General features: G+C 34.3%; 1 protein-coding gene across 2 annotated transcripts in view; it reads right to left on the minus strand.

Moving 5' to 3' along the window:
* LOC150105342 (calmodulin-binding transcription activator 1-like) overlaps positions 1-22,384 on the minus strand; it is a 1,067,501-nt gene that overhangs the window by 898,720 nt on the left and 146,397 nt on the right. The window lies entirely within an intron of this gene.

The raw sequence follows: 22,384 nt of genomic DNA on the forward strand, positions 1-22,384 counted from the left end.
AATTAGACAAATAGGCTTTAACGAATAGTCTGAAATACAAAAAAAAAAAAAAGAGATGCTGAAATTAATCTACTTCTATGTGATATGTTATGAAATATTACATTCAAGCCTCAGTAGTAGTAAACAACAGGTTTTCAACTTACAAGCTGAAAATAACTTCCTAAAAATAAGCATAACAACTCATAAAAGTCATATTTTTTTGGAAAGACAATTTGAGCAAAGTCAAAAGAATAAATTAGTGTGATTGTTAAAGAAAATGCTGAAATAAACCATTTTTATTTAAAAAGTACGTTTAATCTGGAAATAGAAAAGAGTAATCCGACTTCTGCAGGAAAAATAATTATCACGAGATTTCAATTTTGAAGCTTACGAGAAAACGAACTTTTTTTTATCGACTTCTCATCTACGTTTTGCACCTGTAAAACGCAGCGGTTGTTCTAAGAAATTCTTTCGTTATTTACTTTTCTTGCTATTTGGCTTTAGAGATCATCACAAATTATATGTACGTAAACAAGAACAAAATACCATCGCAAGGTATCTACTTGTTATTTCATGGGATTTCGAGCAACCTTCAGGAGATTACCTGGCATTCAAAGGTATTCTAATTTTAACCCTAGAGCGCTACAGAAATTCAAGCATCTTCGCCAATCATTAACACACATACAAACCCCTGAAGCAATTTTTTTAGCAACTAATCATGTAAGGCTTCATTAGTAACATTCATGTCTTTTCCCTTCCTTCGATTTTTTCCTGCTGGTTTTTCTCTCCTGCTGTTTCTTTTATTCCGCTCAGTCTCATTACCTTCACTCAGAACCTTTCTTCATTTTTTTATTTACAATCCTCATTTATCTTTGGACATGATCTATTTTCTGCTTTCTTTTATTCCTAGTTGTTTCATGTTTGATTTCTTCCTTTCCATTTATTTTAGAGAAACTGTTCACGTTCTCAGTGCCTGCCTTTAAATGAATCATAACAATGTGTTCAGTTTCACATCGTAAGGAAACTCATCATAGAATACACTGGAAAAGTGAGGTATGGGAATGATTGGAAGAACATTAAATGATTTAATGCAGAAATGACAGTGACAACAGGATCAAGGGGGCATATTATTGGTGTTCAAGATCTAAATGAATACACGAATGGTAGCGGGAGTAGAGAAAATGAGAGAGAACCAAATGAAACAAACTTTTTTTTAAGAAAAAGAAGAAAATAGACTGAAAAGACTTCTAGCTAAGTTAACGTAAAATTAATTCATATATATATACAGATGTCTATGAGATAACAAATCTTTTCTGGGAAGTTCAAAAAAAGATTGAAATATTCCAATATCTTGTAAGTTCGCTTTTAAGGAACACCATGTGTTTATTGATATATCCAGTTTAGGAGTGTCCATACTAAAAGTGGTTTATACTTGCACTTGCAGTTCATTTAAAAAAAGAAACAAACGATAATCAAAAATTGTAAAAGAACAGAGAAGATTGTGAGAAAATGGACCTTTATGCAAGAGATTATTCTTCACAATAACTGAGACCACCTTATTGAAAAGAAATAACTAAATTAACGATAATGATGCAGTTGTGAAATCAATATTAATATTGAAAACTGAAAATGTTATATTAAATAGACATTTGAATTTATTTAAAATGGAAGCGATTTTACATATTCATAGAACTTTTAAAGATGGAAGTATTTTTTAATGAAAATACTTAACATAATAATACCTGAAAAGTATACAATAACAACTCAAAAGTATACACTACACGAACAACAAGACCTAACAAATCATGTGCAATACTTAATATATTATATCATGCAATACTTGTATGCAGTTTGCTATTCATAACAATTAGCATAATTTACTATACTGTACTGTACAGTACAATATAAATGAAGCAAATAAGACAATAAATCGATACACAATAGGCAGTTATATGAATGAAGGAATGCACGGATAATACATCTAGTATAGCATCATAAAAAAAACAGTACTGAACTTCAACCTCCCTCCCCCCCCCCTTCAGTGCACGCGCTATGAGTTATGCCGTTCGACTGCATACACATTAATAGAAGAGTGTAGAGGCTATGCTATTACATTTAGCTGCAGCATTGGTGTTGACGTTGGAAGAAAAGACTTTTATTATTAAGCATTATTTTCGTTCAACCGGAGTTGGTAGAGCAAACGGTCCAAGCCTATGATATGTTTGTGAGCAGTTAGTTCTCGTTTCCGTAAGAGTGCCCTAAGCAATAGTGTCATCATTGCCTTAATCGAGAGGTTCCAATGTACTGGGAGTGTTCTGATCCAATGCAAAGGGCATTCGGGGAGACCACGAACTGTTTACACAAATGAGAATCATTGGCGTGTGCTGGAGCAAGTGTTAGAATGGCATAATTGGATCCTACTTCACTCAAGAAGGGGGGGGGGGGAGTAACCATGACCTTGAATAGCTGTATAACTGTGAACTATACTTGTAAACGATTACTGTGATTGTTATTATTCTGTTACATGAATTGTACACTGTGAAATTAAATATAGATGTTAAATGTGAATGCATTACTTGTAAGAAATTATAGTATTGTCGCCTAAATTTCATCAAATATGTATGTAATTTATTTCAGAAATAATAAAGTGATTAAAAAATTATCACTTCATGCTTTCAAGGAGTCCAATGATCCATTACATGAAGACACACCACCTTGCATAACCGACTATCTATACAGCTGAAATCTCTATCTACACACAACGCCATCTACCAGCCAGTAATAGTATATTTTGTGTGTGAATTTTGCGTTCTCTGACTGATTTGTCTGTGTGCGGGATACAAAAACAACAACAACTCTACAACCTCCGTATGAGCTCGACTAATTCACATTCAACGGAAAAAAGTCCATATGAAGATTTCTCTATTTCAGTCGCATCATTAGGGAGTATAAAGTCTAGATGATAATGTTTATCGTGAACAAGTTTTCAGAAAAGAAAAAAGTGTGTTGAGCTTGTTCTTCACGAGGATCGATATTCACCATGAGATATCAGCAACCAAAAAAAAAAAACAAAAAAAAAAACAAAAAGAAAAAGAAATGATTGCCATTTATGACAATTGCTTCAATCTATTACTCTTCATTCCGCAAACCAGCAAACCAGCCTCGTGAACACACGGATCTACAGCCATAAATACTTAACCCCCCCATGACGGAGCTCAACTCGCCCCAATAGGGATAGGGGAGAAAAGGGAAGAAACTCCATATGAATAAATAAATAACCTTATCATTTCAGAGTTTCCTGTGGTGACTACATTTTTCAAACAAGTAGAAAAATGATAAAAAGAACAAAATAAAATGAAGAAAACAGACGGGCACAGCCGTGATAAATGTTATAAAATAAGGATCAAACAAACTGGATCCATTTGAACGGGTAGTTTTTTATTGTAGCGCCAAATTAAATACTCGTAATCCAGATAAAGGCAAACAATAAAATAAAAAGAGTTACTCCCCCCCCCCCTTCAATCGTATCTGCTCAGGATACCAACAGACATTACTTAAACATGTACGAAATAAAGATTACCAAGAATCGAAAAGAGAGTCATATTAGGCAGGAACATAAAGGCAGATATTGGTTTTGCTGAGTTTGCTTATTGAAAACGTACTTTCAATTTATGAGTGGCAGCCTTAGTTTCTTTGAAAAATGAAATGAATATTTATCGAACGAACGTGTATTTAGGCAAAAATGCCTAATTGTTGAATGTTGTCTACAATGCGGTAACTAAGCTGCATCAATTTATAGACTGTTTGGCTGACTAAACATCAGTAATTCGTTCGTGTAACGCACTGTCTTAGTGCGTTACGTGCGCTAGTGGTCTCAGGTGGCACGGGCGATAAGGCCTCAAAACATTTTTAGATTGCTTTAATTAGCATCATATATTGAAAGCAAGCTTGAAAATTTTACTTATGTATTTACTTATATATATATATATATAAAAGGGGTTTAAAATGAATAACGTCTTTGATTATTAATTTTTTTTTTCATTTTATTTTTTTCAAATATTCTAAGGAATATCTGAATAATATTCCTTAGAATATTTTTCAGATATAATAAGGAACATTTGGGAAATTAATAATGGAAAAGTTCAAAACCCAACAACGAATAAAAAGCTTCCAAATTTTTTTTCGCGAATATTCGCGAATTATTTTGCGAAGATCTGTAATCAATTGGCCATCACGTTCTCTAGATATGAAGGCTCCCAAATTCTTCCTATGGGGTTACCTGAAAGAGAAGGTGTATGTGGACAAGCCACCAGACAATCCAACAGCTGAAGTAGAACATTCGTGCAGAAATTATGGCGCTTCAGACAGAAACATTAACAGCTGTCGTGAAACATGCCGTAGAAAGGGCCTGTCTTGGTGAAGCCAATAATGGAAAATATTTACCTGATGTGATTTCTTATAACTAATAAAAAATCTCCAGGTTCTGTATTTCGTTATAACAAAAATAAAAATAATTAATTAATAAATAAGTTATTAAATAGTTTAAATCCTTTCGTGACTTATGGGGCAACCTATATTATATGATTTTTTTTTCGTTAGTGAATAAAGTAACATTTCTGAGGAATTCCTGAACTATGTAATTCGCGACGCGTCATTTGCTTTAGTGTCAAAATTCGTCCGTGATTGGAGAAACTTTACTGGGTTATTTTCAGAGCAGGATAAGTTTGCTGATTTGAAAGGAGAAAGAAGGTCTCCGCCAAGCTTGGAATTTCCTTTCTCTAAACAGGAGACACAACCTCACACATATTCATACATAGACATAATAAAGAGATATACTAGTGGCAGTTCATGCCACCTGGTGGTGCGCTAAACAATCTCTAGACCTACCAAAGTGAAAATCGATAAAAATGAGATAAGATGTTTCTGACAGAAGTTTAAACACTCTAAGTATACAGGACAGCTATTCATCTTCAGGAATGCATAATCTCACCAGTGGGGCAACCGTTACAGATAAAATTATAATGCAGTTTAACATACCTGTAAAGAAGTACGTAATTTCACAGCTAAACTAAACGAGCAATGAAAATAATGCCAGCTGAAATGCACAAGCGCACAAAAACCACTTGCAAAATTATAACGAAGAATTATTGTAAAGGCTCTTAACAAAAATTCATTAACGATCCAAGTCACAAATGGGGTCAGTAATAGGCTTGAAAAGAATATTAAAAGACCATTATGCAAGAAATTATTCTTCACAATAACTGAGATCACATTAGTGAAAAGAAATAAAAATGACTATAATGAAGCAGCTGCGAAATCAATATTAATAGTGAAAACAGGAAATTGTTATAATAAAGAAACTAGATATACGTAATTTATTAAAAAAGGAATCAATTTTGACATATTCATAAAACTTTTAAAGATTTTCAAATGCAAATTATTTATGTGGGAAATGTGACCTAAAAGAAATATTCCATACTTCTTGTTGAGTACCTCATACAAACAGTGGTTATGCCAATTTACCTGACAATAAATTATAAAATAACTTTGGAAGATTACGAATGTAGTTTCTTTTCAGGTCTGACAGAATGGCATGGTTAAAGTTTGTGAATATCTATCGCAAAGCTTATAAACTTTATAAGCTGAATTTGCTATAAATAACTGTTCTTGTGTCACCAAGTCAAAATGAAAAGGAAGAACAGTTACAAAAGATGTATGGTTATTGAAGTTCTCTTGTGCATCATATATATGCTCACGTTCTCATATCCTGCACTTAGCCAAATTTAGCAGCACCGCTGTCTTGCAAGAAAAGAAATGGCCAAGTCCTCTCATTCTCATCGATTCGCAGTAGGAAATGATTTTGAATGCGAGTCTTGGCTCGCTACTCTATCACTCCGGCGGAAGTGCAAGTGTTTGACTGTGATAACAGCGACCAAACTGCCTGAAGCAACTGCTAGAGAGCTTTCTAGGTCAGGATGGGCTACTAAAGCCACGAGGCATTTAACTGACCGACTTTCGAGAGCTAAGGGCGATAAAAAAAACTGTCGGATGTGGTAATGGTACAGGGTCATGTCTGATGCTCCTAGCAATTTCGCTCTTCTTCGTACTCTCGTCATTTAGGATGGAATACAAAATTGGTTACTGCTCTTAGTGTCAATAATAAATCACATTTCACAAGCGGGAGAGAAGGAGACCTAAAAATTACAGTGGAAAGACAGGGATGTAAAGTGAGGAAACAGGAACATGCAGAGACGATGAGGGAAAGTAACAAGGAAAAAAAATAGCATTGAGAAGAAAAAATCAAAGCAGCAAATCCCAATGCAAACAAGAAAAACAACCAAAACAAAGTTGTCATGAAAAAACGCACAAAAAAGTGAAAAATCCAGAAAATAAAATATATTAAACTAAAAATAAAAACCAAGAGAGAAGAACGAAATATTTAAAAAAAAAACATTAACAGGAAATATCAAAAGATACTGATATCTTTACTATGTTTTACTGCATAGTAAAGTTCAAACATGTCGCACTATCAAAAACAACCTTTTCAGGAACAGTATTGAAACTAATCGTTGTACAAAACACGAGACGTTTTGAGCTTCAATCTGACACACACAAAAAAGATTTCTTTCACTTTTTTAAATCAGTGGTGACGAAAAGGTTATTAGGGACTTGCAGCTTTTTTTTCTATGGATTAGAAAGTCCATTTCGAAGAAATGAGTCAAATATGAACTGTGATCAAGCAGTATGTACGTCGTGCTTGAAACTCCAAAAAGGAAACGTATTGCTTATATATTATCATTTGTAGGAGAAGAGATAATATAAATAATACCACATTTATGGCTTTCATCCATTCGTGGACAATACCAGAAAATAGCACTCTTTTCCTCGATTATACTTTTCATTTACAAAAGTTACATTTCGATAGCGTGCTAAAAGCTAATGTTTAGGACGAGCAAACTTATTGACGCCTCTCTTCAATAAACTGAAAAATCTTCCCTACATCTTCAAAGCGTCATTGCTTCTGCAACAAGTTATTCTGCTTTAAGGCTGTTTGCAGCAAATAAGGTCCTAGAAGGTGATAATAACTAGCACACTGCTTGTGACAATCTCGGAAGAGAAAGGAAACAGATCACTGTCAGGCGCAACCAACTGTAAATTGCTAAATCACGACGAATCCTAGTTGAATCTCGAGAATATTCTGGAACCCCCTCCCATAAACGACCCGCTACAGCAACGTTCCAGCGAGAAATAAACCAGTGTGTGTGTGTGTGTGTGTGTGTGTGTGTGTGTGTGTGTGTGTGTGTGTGTGTGTGTGTGTGTGTGTGTGTAAAGAATGAAACCGAGAAAATAAGAGTAGAGGCATCGAATGTGGAACACTGATACGAAGAGATACTGAGTACACTCTTGCAGTAAACTAGACAAAATCGGCCAAATCAACCTCACCTTCATGTGGCACTGGAAGATGAGGTTGGTAAGGTTCCTGTTTCTACAAATGGGACTCTGGGACTGTATTTTTGCCTTAAAAGCATGCTTATCATATCTGGAAGAAATGGCAACTATCCATCTCGGTGACAGATGAGTGTCCTCTCCCATCATCGTTCTGCTTACTGGAGTGTAAAGTCGCTATTGCCATATTTCGTCTCTAGAGTAGGATGCCCCGTTTCTGTCTCCTTGGTCGAAAAGACCTGGGTTCGATTCCCGTCAGTGACGTGAGGAACCTTTATCTGGTGTCTTTCGACTAAAGGTGAATTAGCTGGTCTCATATGGAGGTAGGGTTTTTTTTTTCACCCGGAAACTCGGGTTTTTCGTCCCCCTGAACAGGCAAACCAGCCCCGTGAACACAAGTGGATTACAGTCATGAATACATTCCAGCTATTTGCGGCTACAGAGTCCGTATAAAATGGGAGAGGTTTGGGAAAGCACTGTTGAACTACCCTGTAAAAATCTCAATAGGAATACTTTGTGGGTAATGCCTACAAAGTCACCAATGGTCGAAAACTACTGAAAGGGAAAAACCAGGACACCTTGAAAGAGCAGTCTGTATTGACTTCAAGTTTTTTAATTAACTTTTTGATCATTATTTGATGATAAACTTGAAGGATGGTTATAAATTTTCAACACGACAAGTTGTCAGATATCCGTTGCAAATAAAGCCTCTTCTATCTAAATGTCCATGCGCAACCAAGCAAAACGAAAATAATCATCTACTCGAACAAGAGTCTAATGGATACTGATTTCTCCCAGCACCTGAATAGTTGCTTTAAGCACAATACGGAAGTAACTGATGACAAAGGTGAAAAATCCAACACACACACACACACACACACACACACCACTTTCCGAGTCTTTGATTTCTTAGTGAAAAGTTTCTGTAACCTTAATTTACAACTCATGACTTTCCTCCTTGACTATACAAAACCAATTTATGGTTACTGATTCTACCATTAAGTAAGTAAGGTATTATCACAGTAGTGATTCTTCCTTTCCGAATAATGAACTAGCAGGACTCGTTGATTAAAAGCATCAAAAAATTAATAATCTGTCAATTCAAAATAAATAAATAGCATAAACTACTATTAATTTTGCGCTGTGGTTATTTTTTTTTCAAGCAAAACAATAACAATGTACTGCAGATGAATCTGAAGTGTCTTGGCAACTTCCCAATTCGTAGAGTGTTCGTCTTTCTAGAAAGAACTTAATAGTGTGTGCGCGTGCTAAGCTCTAGTATATACGAGTGACGTTCGTGGATTCCGTTGATACATCTACAGTAGCCATTCAGTATTTGATCGATATTCGTTTCCGTGATTTTCATTAATACATCGATTGATAAACGAGCCGTCGTGATGAAATGTCATTAGGCGGGTAGCCTCACAGCACCTTAGCTTGTAATGCATGCTTGTTCTGTCAGCAGTGCTAAGAAAGACACGCCACTTTTTCACATGCTTATCGCAAGATAGAACAGCTAATAATTTATTAGTTCGGAAAAGGATTGCGAGGTGCTCTAAAAGTGAAGCGCGGTCCGTGGTATACATGTCGGTTTTGTTTCTGAATGCAAGTTCTACACATTGCTAAAACGTTACTGACAGACCCACCTGTGCAACGAGTTGCCCGGTATTGTACTATGTACTAGGATCACTTGCATTGGCTAACGCTAGTGTCGCCTATACTTTATAGTTTACTATATTCGGCAAGAAACTCTCTGATTCCGATCTTTGAGTTTCTTATTCGGTTTTAAAACTATGTGGGATTTAATATCCCCTTAATTTAAATAATGTTTTCATTGCCGAAATGAAGCTTATTAGCTCTTTATACTTAAGTAACTTAATGGTTGCACCTGTTTGGAAAACTCGTTCGCAGAGTACATAAGTTCTTTTCGCTATACACTTTGGTATTAGGTCTAGCTACTCACTGATGAAGCCTCAAAAAAGGCTGAAACCGGTGGGGGCTATTATGAGTTCGCTCCCTTGGGGTTTTTGCCTTAAGGGAGCAATTTGAGTCTCCGGGGAAGGTGTTCTCCGGCACGGCCCGCTGAGGGGCTTTGTCGGTGAATGATTTTCTTCGGAATTTGAGCGGTTCTGCTCGGTGGTGGCGTGTGGGTGGAAGGCCATCACTGAGTGGAGCCAACGCTGAGATGGACGGTCTTTCGCCCACGATTGAGTGGCCTAGGGATCGTCCGAATTTTTAGAGACGGCTTTACTTACTCATAAGGCTGAAACCGGTGGGGGCTATTATGAGTTCGCTCCCTTGGGGTTTTTGCCTTAAGGGAGCAATTTGAGTCTCCGGGGAAAGTGTTCTCCGGCACGGCCCGCTGAGGGGCTTTGTCGGTGAATGATTTTCTTCGGAATTTGAGCGATTCTGCTCGGTGGTGGCGTGTGGGTGGAAGGCCATCACTGAGTGGAGCCAACGCTGAGATGGACGGTCTTTCGCCCACGATTGAGTGGCCTAGGGATCGTCCGAATTTTTAGAGACGGCTTTACTTACTCATAAGGCTGAAACCGGTCTGGGTAGTGACCTCCTTCCATAATGTAATAACAGCATACATACATTTCCTAGGAAATGTGTTTTTACGTTATGGAAAATACCTAAGAATAGCGATCCGGACTTCTCCCACCTTTGCAACGAGTTGCCCGGTATTGTACTACGTACTAGGATCACTTGCATTGGCTAACGCTAGTGTCGCCGATACTTTATAGTTTACTATATTCGGCAAGAAACGCTCTGATTCCGATCTTTGAGTTTCTTATTCGGTTTTAAAACTATGTGGGATTTAATATCCCCTTAATTCAAGTTACTGACAGAGTTTAAAACTGGCATGCCACTTAAGTGGAGTGTAGAAAATCAAGCAAATGGAGATGAAAATGGGCAAACTATTCGTTTACTGCTTGCATGGAAAAATCGGGATAACAAATATTTCTTTCTGATCTTTATTCCTTTCAAATTCGAAGAAATCTTCCTCATGCTCCGTTCACGGCTTGTTCGCCTCACTTTTTTTTTTTAAATAAAGGTTAATTTTGTTCAACAAAAACGTTTATATAAATAAAGTTACGCATTAATACCGTCATTCTAATATTATATTTCAGCAGCACGTTTTTCTCCGTTGGCAAAAAGTGCTGACACACGATGTTAGAAATTTTTCAAGAAATTATGTTTGTTCGTGTTTAATGTATGTTAAATGCACTAACATTAATTTTATCATAAACAGAAAAGCCTAGAAATCTGAAAGAAGAGATAAACTTATCCACTAGTAATAATGCGTGGTATTTAGAATGGAGTCGTTGCTAATGAATTTTTCAGTAAATATTACTTATTAGGTTATGCTCTAAAGTCTTCACATATGGTAATAATACCTCCCTGGAAAATGAAATAAATCTATACTAAAGCTTTGACTGCATTTCCTAAGTTCTCAAAGTCAGAGAAAACATCGTTATAAATTCCCGTATTAGAATAGGAACAGAGTAAAAACTTCGGGTATGTAAGTGCTGGAGAAATTAGTCTGAGATGTACTTAGCGATTCTAAGTTCCCTATCCCAATGGCTTTAACATGCCTTTAAGGCCCACATATGGTAATAATACCTCCCTGGAAAATGAAATAAATAAAACCTTCCAAGCATTCTTGGATTTTGTAACCGAAACACGAGGATAAGATGGTCAGCCTTATGCCTCTAAGTGTTCCTGACTGTATACGTGTGTGTGTACACGGGGCCGGTTTGCGGGATGAAAAAACCCCAGATAAACTGGCGGAAAAAAACCCTGCTGTCCACGCCCAAGACAGACTAACTTGTCTATGGCTGAGGAAGATCCTTAAGCTCCTCACGTTGTCGACGAGAATCTAACCTAGGACACTCCTTCCCTAGGCATATAGCTGCGAAGCAGCAAAGCCACTAGGCTAACCGCGCGGACAGGATATTACTTAGCGATTCTAAGTAATATCCTAAATTCCCACGATACCAAACACAATATTGCAGTTTTTTTTCCAGTTCCATTTTTCATAATATTAGTTTTATTTTTAATTACCTTTACTATAGCACATCTTTAGGATTTAGAGCGGGTGTATATTAACAAATCAGCAGGCCATGAACGTTCATACGATGGTGTTCTGATCATCGTTTGAGAAGATGGTCACACTATGTGAAGGCGAATTATAATTGTTAAAAATAAAGTTCATAAAGTACTCTATGATATCTATCCGATAGCCAACCTATTATCACGTCACTAACTACATATTCAAACCCATTCGCTCAAATTTATGGAGCAGAGTTCCGTGCAGATTCCTGTCAAATACTTTTGCGAAATCCAGCAGTATCATCCTGTAGCCATTCTCCAATCAACTGTTACTTTATTATAAAACGTGATAAATTTCCGGCATGGTTTTGCAAAATTTGCAAAACCATGCCGCCCCACATATGGTGTATCCTATTCCTATCCACTAATTTCTGATGTCCTCAAACAACGTCTAAAATATGACTACCTCTTCTGAAATGCCGATCGGTCGATAATTTGTTACCTCTGTGTTAAAGCTTCCGTTATACAACGGAATTATTCCACTCTCCTATTTTCACTCCTTTTGGACTCTATCAGAGCTGAGACTCAAACAATCTGGTCAAAGGCACATTCTTATAACACGCCAGCTGTTTATGAGAATGTGCTAATATTATATTTCAATGTAATCTCATAACTATATAGAAGTGAATTCACATCTATTACTGCAATCACCTGCATGCTACACCTTTGCAATATGGATGGTGGTTGCTGTTAACAGAAGTAACTGCAAACAAATATTTAAATACTCAAGGCCAGTTGCGTTTGTGTACCATATACACACTACTTCCAATTAAATTTCTCTTTATTGATTTAATTGTCATCCTAAATTTAATATGTTCAGTTTAATGTTCTTAATATCATGTTCATTACGTTACTTTTCACTTTCCTATGATCAATTGCTTGATACACAATTATGGCTTCGACTTCTCACTATCATCTGAGTGATACTGAAAGCTACGAAAAAGCAATTGCAATAAAAATTATTTATTTATCACAAATAAATATAATAAATATATTATTATACCAGATTGATAATAACTTTTCAAATTAAGAACGCAAAGAAAATGAAAATTAGGATTTCGTCTTTCTTTAAGAGAAGGAACGACTCCTCCCTATCTCATCCACATGTAATTCTGTTTTGCTAATCATTAAGTAGTGTGATAAAAAGAGAGTGTGGAAAGGGCCCTCAAGTAAATGTAAAGATGGATGCTTTCAGACAAGTTCAATTGTTGTATATAAAGCACAGAGTTCTAGCTATTTGCAATAGGCTAAAAGATTAATTGTAAGTATAAGCTGCATACAGGCCACTATCTATAGAGATCCTTTGCATGAATAATCCAGTATTGATAAAATGATTTCATAATATTCAGATTAATTCTCTTTCTTCCTGGAAGAGTTCGTTCGCAAATTACATAGAGACTAATGTTACAATCATTTTTGTGCTTCTGAGAAGTGAATTGTTTCTTAGAAGTACAGAAAGAAAAGCATATATTGGATAACATTATTTCGACAGTGCAAGACTGCTTAAATGCTTTTTAGAAAATTTATCTTCTAAACTGAAACTAGGGAAAAGATATTCATCAAGCCAAACTTTCAGTGTGCTCTTATAATTACGATAAACAGATCACTCTTCTCGATCATTAGTCAGTCTATCTCCTTAAATCTGGAGTTTTATGGAGATTTTTTACTTTATTGATTTACGTTATTATCTTTATTTGTATATTTTTATAATATTGTAAAATGGTTTTAGCCATTATAGTATACACTTGCTTTACAGTTCCGGCGCTATATACTGTATTTTAATAATAATAATAATAATAATAATCCGAAATGTAGCTCTAAAAACCTAATGTAGAATTCTTCCAAATTACTCCATGCTTCCAATAATAAAGGTGGTTTATCATACAGGGATATGTAACTGAGCTAAAGACATTCACAGTAACCTGATACGCTAACTACTAAGCCACATGCAGTCATATATTTTAGTAGAAATGCGACATCAAAGCTGCTAATTCACCGGTTAAATATCTAAATAATTAGCAGTTCGAAAGTTATTTGTGCCTAGCAGTCATTTAAGAATATGGATTGCCTGATTTTATTTTCTTGCTAGGATTGTGTGCTGAAATGAATGCTAAAAAGCTAATAAATGACAACCATTTATAAGCTTTTTTTAGATTCAAGTGCTTCACTAATCAATATGACTTTTTAAGTTCACATGAATTGAACTGCCAAATACTGGATTTCCTGAGAAATCCAGCTTGCAATTCCTTTTCTTGAATCTATCAGTTTGCGTAAAGTGAACTAATAAATAAACGTAATGGCAGCAATCTGTTTATATAGTTTTTTTTCTTAATATAGTTTTCGAGTTGTATTAAAAAGATAAAGATCAAAGTTGTTGTAATTGTTTTATTAGTGAGAAGATTTGTTTATCAATCTTTTTTGTTATCTCAGAGAACATAAGGGACACATGGTTAAATAAAAATATTGGCAAATTTTTTTTCAGAAATTTAAATGTTTGCAAATAGGTACCTTGCACAGTGAGTGTGACCTTCTAGCACAGTACACTAATGAGGCCAATGAGAGTACCATATGATACATTTGGAATCCAAAACATCAATTAGTACTCCCTCCAATGCTGACTGAAATCCAACAGTAATATTTGATTAACAACACACAATAATCGCCAGCAATAAATATGCGATAGATTGCATTCTGGACACAGTGTATGAGTTTGGGTGAGATAAAGCAATCGTCTTAACAGATTGACATTGGTGGGGAAGGATAATGGAGGTCAGATAAGCCAGATAAAAGCACTGTCGTCAGCTAATATGCAACACTGTCTACATTATATTATACTGAGAATGTTGTGATAAACAGAAAACAAACTAAGCCTATGTCGGATATGTGACTGGAATGAGATGATCAATATGCGAAGCAAAGGAGAGAGAGAGAGAGAGAGAGAGAGAGAGAGAGAATCGCAAAGTTTAAAAGATGAGGTACAACTGGTCAAATGTGAAATGCTTTTCACATTTGATCAGTTTCTAGTGTCTTGATGCTAGCGCAAAGGCTGAATGGTGCAGCATAACTGAACGAATACACCCATTTTTGTGATAATTTATCCTGGACCTGATGGAACATCTCCAACAGGATAACTAGTCATCTACAAATCACGTGTCATTTAAGAATGGCTTAATGGCTTAACACAATCGCTCTTATTGGACTGGCTCCTCAGTCATTGAAACGAAATATTCCCGATGGTGACCCAGCACCGTCAAATCTTTTGTAACTGTAGAAATGTATCATGTCATCACGGAGTATACTACCTCGAAGTAGATGTCGCAATATATCCAGGCTGTTCTGAGGTCTAACACGCTAAAAGACTGATATCTGTAATAAACCTGCCAGTCAAGAGTAATGTCCAGAATGACTCGACAGTGTTTGGCTAAAATGGTGGTGTATATGGTTCCTTTTGTTTGCTAAAACTGGTTTTTATCCAAAATAGCTTACCCTTTTCATTATATATATGTATTATACATATTAGTATAATACATATAAATATTCAATTACAATAGATTTTAAATTTTCATAAATTTAGTTTCATTCCATAAATGGTTTCGCCTCTACAGTTTTTTTTTTTCGTGTCTGAGTCAACATCTCTTTGCATTATCTGCGCCTTTCCGACATCAAATGTTTCTTATAACCGCTAAGATTATTACTTCAATTTCCAACTCTGTTCTACGAAAGAAGTAACAACCGGATATCACGCACATCATTAACCCGAATATCTGTAAAAGTGGACATGCTGTTAGAAACCTCTCTTCAAAAAAATCCAGGTAACAATTCTACAGTTGTACGTATCTGATCATAAAGTCAGTAACCTTTCCTGGAGAAAGATCTTTGCAATTACTTCGAAGTCTAATATGAAAGACAATAGGATGGATTATGAGTAAGCTAACAATGAAAATGGAAAAGATAAATGAAACTGGATAGGGTATTGAACACATTATAATTATGCCCTATAAAAAGAAAAGCTTGATAAAATATTAAAAATCCACACACACACACACACACACATATATATATATATATATATATATATATATATATATATATATATATATATATATATATATATATATATATATATATATATATATATATATATATATATATATATATGTATCATCATCATCATCATCATCATCATCATGCGTATCAAAGATTTAGGCCTAGCATGGCCTGTTCCGGCCTTAGAAGTCATCGTTGAATCGTTTAACAGGACGTCCTGGTTTTCTTTTTCCTAATGGCTTGTACTTCAAGGCTTGTTTTGGTAATCTTTCTGTTTTCATTCTTTGAACGTGTTCCATCCATTTATGTTTATATTTTTTAATTTTTTCTATTACTGGTTCTTGATTTAATTCTTTCATAATTTCTTCGTTTCTTTTGTGATCAAATAGGGTATACTTTGCAGTTTTTCTCATAAACTTCATTTCTGCTGTTATTAATCTTTGTTTGTCTTTTTGTTTTATTATCCAGATTTCGCTTCCATACATTAGACCGGTAGGGCTAATGTATTGTATAATTTTAGTCTTGTTTGTTTTTGAACTAGGTTTGGTTTAAATATAGGGTTAATTACACCTGTTATTTTTAAATATTTTGCAATTTTTACGTTCATATCTTTTTCATTTTCATATGTGGTCATACATCCTAGGTAGTTAAATGAATTCACCTGTTCTAAGATCTCGTTATCTATTACTATTTTAGTTCTCTGGATCTTGTCCTTTAAAGGCCATAGTTTTGATTTTTCTGTTGATATTATCATACCATAATCTTTGGCTATCTCATATAGATCTAAAATAGCTTTCTGTAAGTTATCTTCAGAATTTGTAATTATTATTTGGTCGTCGGCAAAAAGGAGAGTGTTTAAGTTCACTGTAGGAGAAAGCTTAATTCCTTGATGTAAACTTTTATTCCATATTATTATTATTTCATTTAAGTAGATATCAAAGAGTTGCTGAGAGGGGACATCCCTGTCGGGCCGCTTGGTTTATCTCTCTCGTATATGATATCTCGTGATTTAATCTTATTTGTATTTGATTATTTTCATACATATTTGTGATAGCTTTTAGGATATTATTTGGTATTTGTCTTTCTTTTAATATGTTAAATATAATGCTTCTTTTAACTATGCCAAATGCTTTTTCAAAGTCAATAAATGCAATATGTGTTTCTAAATTGTATTATCTTCTTTTTTTCTATTATTAATTTTAGGCAAAAGGCCGGGTCTATACATGATCTTCCTTTTCTAAATCCATTCTGTACTTCTAAAATAAATTTTTCGGAATATTTCATTAGTTTGCTATTTAAGATTCTGCTATATATTTTGTAACCGGAATTTAGTATACTGATACCTCAATAGTTTTAGGGTCATCTCTATTACCTTTTTTAAAGATAGGAATCACAATTGCTTTTTTCCATGCTATTGGGGGATAACAGTTGAATAAATTTTATTTAAAAATAATAAGAGTCTTTCTTTGAATCTTGTTCCTGCATATTTATATAGTTCTGAACGTAGCTTATCCTCTCCAGGTGATTTTCCGTTTCTTGTTTCTTTCAGGTTGATTTCTAATTCTTCTTTAGTTATTTCCTTTCCATTTTCGTTAATTGTTTGCCACTTGTCTTTTTTAAAATATGTGACTGTCCACAATTCTGTGTAGTAATTTAGAAATTCTTCTAATTTCAATTCGATGTTTCATTTTATGTTTTCTTTGGTATCTGAATTTAAGTGTTTCAAAATCTTATATACATTGGTCTTATTTTATATAAATCATGTTCTAAATTAGAAACAAAGTTGTTCCATGATTCTCTATCGTTTTCTGACTTCTCTTTTAGCTATGGTTCTTATTCTTTTATATTCTTTTCATCTTCTAATCTTTTACTGCTTAACCATTTGTGATAGGCTTCTTTTTTGTTTTTGATTATTTCTTTGATAGTATCTTCCCAGATCTTCAGTTTTTTCCTTTTATTGAATTTTTTGGTCTTTCCTAGATTTTCATTTCCTGTTGAATTTAGTATCGTTTTTATATTAAGCCATTCTATTTCTATTTCTTCATTTTGTTTTATTTTATCTATATATTGCTTAATTCTTTGTTCATATAGCCATTGTACATTTGTGCCATTGAATAGTATAGTTTTATAAACAAAGAAAATTTTCAAATTTTCTTTCTGTTCTTGTAACTTGCAGCCATTTAGGTGGTAATCTTAATTTTATTTTAACAAGGAAGTGGGCACTGCTTATTTCATATCCTCTGTGAACTCTAATATCTAATGAAAATTTTGATATCTTTTCATTTAATATAAAATAATCTAATATTGATTTCCATCCTCTTGCTGCCCAAGTATATTTATGTTTATAGAAAGAATTCATTATTTTTAGGTTATTATAAACTACAAAGTCAATGAATTTTTAGCATTCCTGTTTAGAGTATGTTCTCCATGTTTTCCTATATTATTATTAATTTTCGTGTTTCCAATTCTTGCATTTAGGTCTCCTGCTAAAATTACGTAATCATTTTTATTTATTTTATTATAAATGTTTTGTAGCTGATTATAAAAAATCAATATTATCCTCTTCTCTTCCTTCTTCTGGGGCATATAAACCAAGTATTGTTAAATAGCCTCAATCTATTTTTATTCTAGCTTCTATTATTCTTTCATTCCATAATTTATAATGTTTTAACTGTTTTGAAACTGAGTTATGAATCCAAATCATGACTCCTGCTTGTGCTCTTTGGTCTCTGTCGACTCCACTGTATATCACATTAAAATTTTCGGTGCTCATAGTTCCTTTTAATTTCTATTTTGTTTCAGTGATTACTGCTATTTTATAATTTCTTTCATTTAATAGTTGGTCTAATTCTATTTCTTTATATGCTATTCCTCTTACATTCCAGTTTACTATGTGTATTATATTTTGTCGTTTCCATTTTTGTTTTACCTTTTCCATTCCAGGGTCGTTTTCCATAGATTCAATCCGATTATCTTTTTCTGTCAGCTTACAAGTAGAATTATGTTCTCCATGTCAGGAGACTAGCTTGACGATGGAATAGTTCAGGTAGGGCTGCTACCTTAAGGCTTCTGAACTAGCCTTCTTCCGAATTTAAACCCATAGGAGAATAGGGTATACTGAAGGGGGAAAGAGTAGATTATAGAAGAATTAGAGCAAGGTTTATAAAGAGGACATAGTTGTAAGGTCAGAAATGAAAAGACCCCATAGCCCTCGAGTCATAAAATAAGAAGAGGTGGCTGATAAGGCCTTATATGAAAGATTAAAGTAAGTGGATCTTCCTCAAAGTAGAAGAAGAAGAGGATAGCTAGGGGTCCATAGGAGTGCCACTTCCCTTACAATCAAGATGATTGCCCCTTATGGTCCTGTTGGTCCACGATCCCTTATTCAGTATATTCGGACCACCCCACCATACACACACACACACACACACACACACACACATGGTGGGTTCCCTATCCGCCACACAGGGGATGCGCTCTCTACGGGTTTCAGGGTCCCCCCGAGAGTGTATATATATAGTATAAGAGTTTATTATCGTAAGGATTTGTTGTAAGGAATTATACACATTAAATCAATATAAGTTTTATATGTTTTGAAAGAGCTATTTTTGTGAGCTGTTCTGTTAGCGCTTTTGATTAGTTTTGATTTACATATTATTGTGGTGAAAATTGATCTATTTTTCAGTTTCTTAAGAAGCACAATAATGATTTTTTGACAATTTAGTGTATCACTCTAAGCCCTAGCAACTTAACACTACTTAGAATGCTTCTTAGAACCAAGTATCGATCATTAAATTATAATACTTCACAGTTTTTATTTCTTTTGATATTGCCCCAAAATTGCCAAGCATGCGTTGTTTCTCGCGAACTGCGTTAGTCAATTTATGGGAATGTGGTACACTAACTACTAAATTTTTTTCGTTTAGAGTCTCATCCGAATTTTTTTAATACAAGCCGAATTTCACGGACTTGCATGCTCAAATTGTAATAATTCTCCAGGAAATTTCAGTGCGTGTGTCTATACATAGCTGACATATACAGTGGCGTCCAAAACCTAAGGACGAACTACATTTTACCTGTATATGTAAAAATTTTCATAACTACAGTCAAATATTTATTAGCATGCTTACTTGTCGCAGACATCTTACCACGGTTTGTCGAGATATCGGCATACCTATGCTTGACTGGAGATGACTTGCAAGATGACCTGCAGTGGTGGGTCAATTAAGTTTTGCTGTTATAACCAAAAATCAGTCTTCGTGCTCCGTGGTAGAGCGAGGGCGAACTTTCAGCAAATGGGTGGAATACATTCCACTAGTGCTGCACAGAGTCGGGATATAACGCTTGCTAGATCCATGCTTGATGATGATCTAGATGACGGCTTGAGACATTACAAGACATACAAGTTCGCAACTTTATTCCTATCACGAAAAGAGTTTCCTTCAAACACAATTCGTTTAGCGCACCCTTTTGCCTTTTATCCTGTTGAGTGCTACCAAGTGACCCCTTTGCGCGTGATTCAAAAATTTCAAAGTGTACCCGCAGAAAATCATGAAATAGTTGATTTTACAAATTGCCATAAGCTGATTTGTCTGAATTCTCGGATGTAATCTTCAGAAATGGTGTTCGTCCTTAGGTATTGGACACCAGTGTACAACATAATAATTATTTCGTTGCTCTAGATCATAGGTTCACAAACCTTTTCGGGCCACAGCCCACTTTGCAAGACATAAATTTTGTAACGCCCCCCATTATATAAATTATATAAAATTGGGTTTATTTTTGTACAAATCAATTAGAAAAGTGGTTTTATATATATATATATATATATATATATATATATATATATATATATATATATATATATATATATATATATATATATATATATATATATATATATATATTTTATATATTATATATTTTATATATATTTTGAAATGAAATAGAACGAATATATTTGCTACTGTAAACATAACCTATTATACACACATATATACATGCTCTATTTTCTCATTGACATAGAAAATTGACATCTATTTCTATCTGACATAAAATTGATAAAAAAAATTGATCGTGTAAGAGGGGCATAAGATGAATTAAAATGCAATATTTAAATTTTAAATGATTATCTAATCGCAAAATCACGAAAATAATTAATTTTTAAATATATATTATTAATTTCTTCTATAAAGAGCCACCGACCCCTAGACCGCCTGAACTCCCCCAAATGCTTCTGATCCCACTATTGACCCCCCCTAGAAGGCTTCAGCGCCCACTGGGGGTCGGTACCGCCCGCTTTGGGAACCTATGCTCTAGATGCCTATTCTACGATAATTCAATAAAAAGGATTGTCAGTTTCACATAAAGATAAAGTAGCGAATTTAGATTTAAAACCGTTCTTTTTATTTTTCTGTATTAAATACTTTAGTTATTAAGACATTAAAATAGCCATCTAATATTCCACAGAATGCCAGAGGTATCGAAGAGGTCGATTTCACACAATACACACAGTTCCACGAAGAAGAAGAAAAAAAAAAGAATTGCCATAAATTTATTGCGACAGTACCCCAGAAACATTTTCATTATTTACATATTAATATTCAAGTCCAGTCATTTTTACTATAGCAGAAATGTAACTGATGTTAGGAAGAGACCCCGCTCGAGGTTTTATTCTATGTAAATCAGAAAACTAAGGACAAAGTACGAGCAGAATAAGAAAGAAGAGTTTCTAGTATATATAGCCTTATATTTCAGAAATCATTTAAGCACTCATAAGAAATATAACCATAAGCTATCTGCACCCAAAGCTTAAACGATAACTCTCAGATTCAACTCTCCAAAGAGAAGTAAACAGATACAAATGTGATGAAAGATAACTAAATAAATCAATTCATTACAATAAGAATGCTATAGAATGGGTTGTTAAGGCTTCTTAAGTCAGCCAATGTAGATGGTTAACTTAATCGCGATAAATTAGTTTGTTGTATACCGAAATAAATTTCATTCTAAACACATGGTTACATAGCTGTTATTTTAACAGTGTTTATCCAAATAAGTAAAACTGTGACCTCAAGAGTTCTCCAATACGGAATACATTAATTGCTAAATAAACAATTTGAAAATGAACTTCAACTAGATCTTGAAAATATTCTTTAATCTGGTGAAACTTTATTTGTAGGTAGCATTCAAGAAAAAACAGATTTAATTATACTCAGTTGCTGAAAAGAAAAGAAAAGCATATTCTAAAAAGAATCGTAGTTCAGAATACATTTTGAAACAGTACTAATCTTAACAACTGAGACGGAAAGGAGTAAGAAGGAAAGCGGTATAAATTATACATTAGTACTATACATTCTGAATAATGTTCGCATATTAGTCTAGATACACACTAAGATAATTTTTGCTATTAGCATCAAATTATTGTGACGTGATTTTCAATTTGCATAAATATTTAGTGCATTCGCTTTGTTATCATTCATGAAACATGGAAGACGACCAGTTTATTACTAAACTAATATTTCACAGGCCAAGCGCGTTTCTGAATGAATACTGAAGGCCTCAAAACATGCAATATGCACACGTCCTCCTCGGATAAATTATCTGTTTCTCCTTCTCTTTAAAGGGAAAATTTCATTCAAGTCTCTTTCATGCAGTTATGAAATCTCCTGCATTTGTAACCTCTATTATTTCGGATAGACATGAAGATCTGTGGAAAATCACAGGAGAAGGGAGTGGATTAGATCATATTTTTCCTTCGAGTAAGTCTAATCTTGCAGAGCATGCTTTGTTTACA

This window comes from Typopeltis vanoorti, chromosome 6, assembly GCF_054136105.1.
Source record: "Typopeltis vanoorti isolate ZY-2024b chromosome 6, IOZ_Tvanoo_1.0, whole genome shotgun sequence".
In the NCBI taxonomy this organism is placed as follows: Eukaryota; Metazoa; Arthropoda; class Arachnida; order Uropygi; family Thelyphonidae; genus Typopeltis; species Typopeltis vanoorti.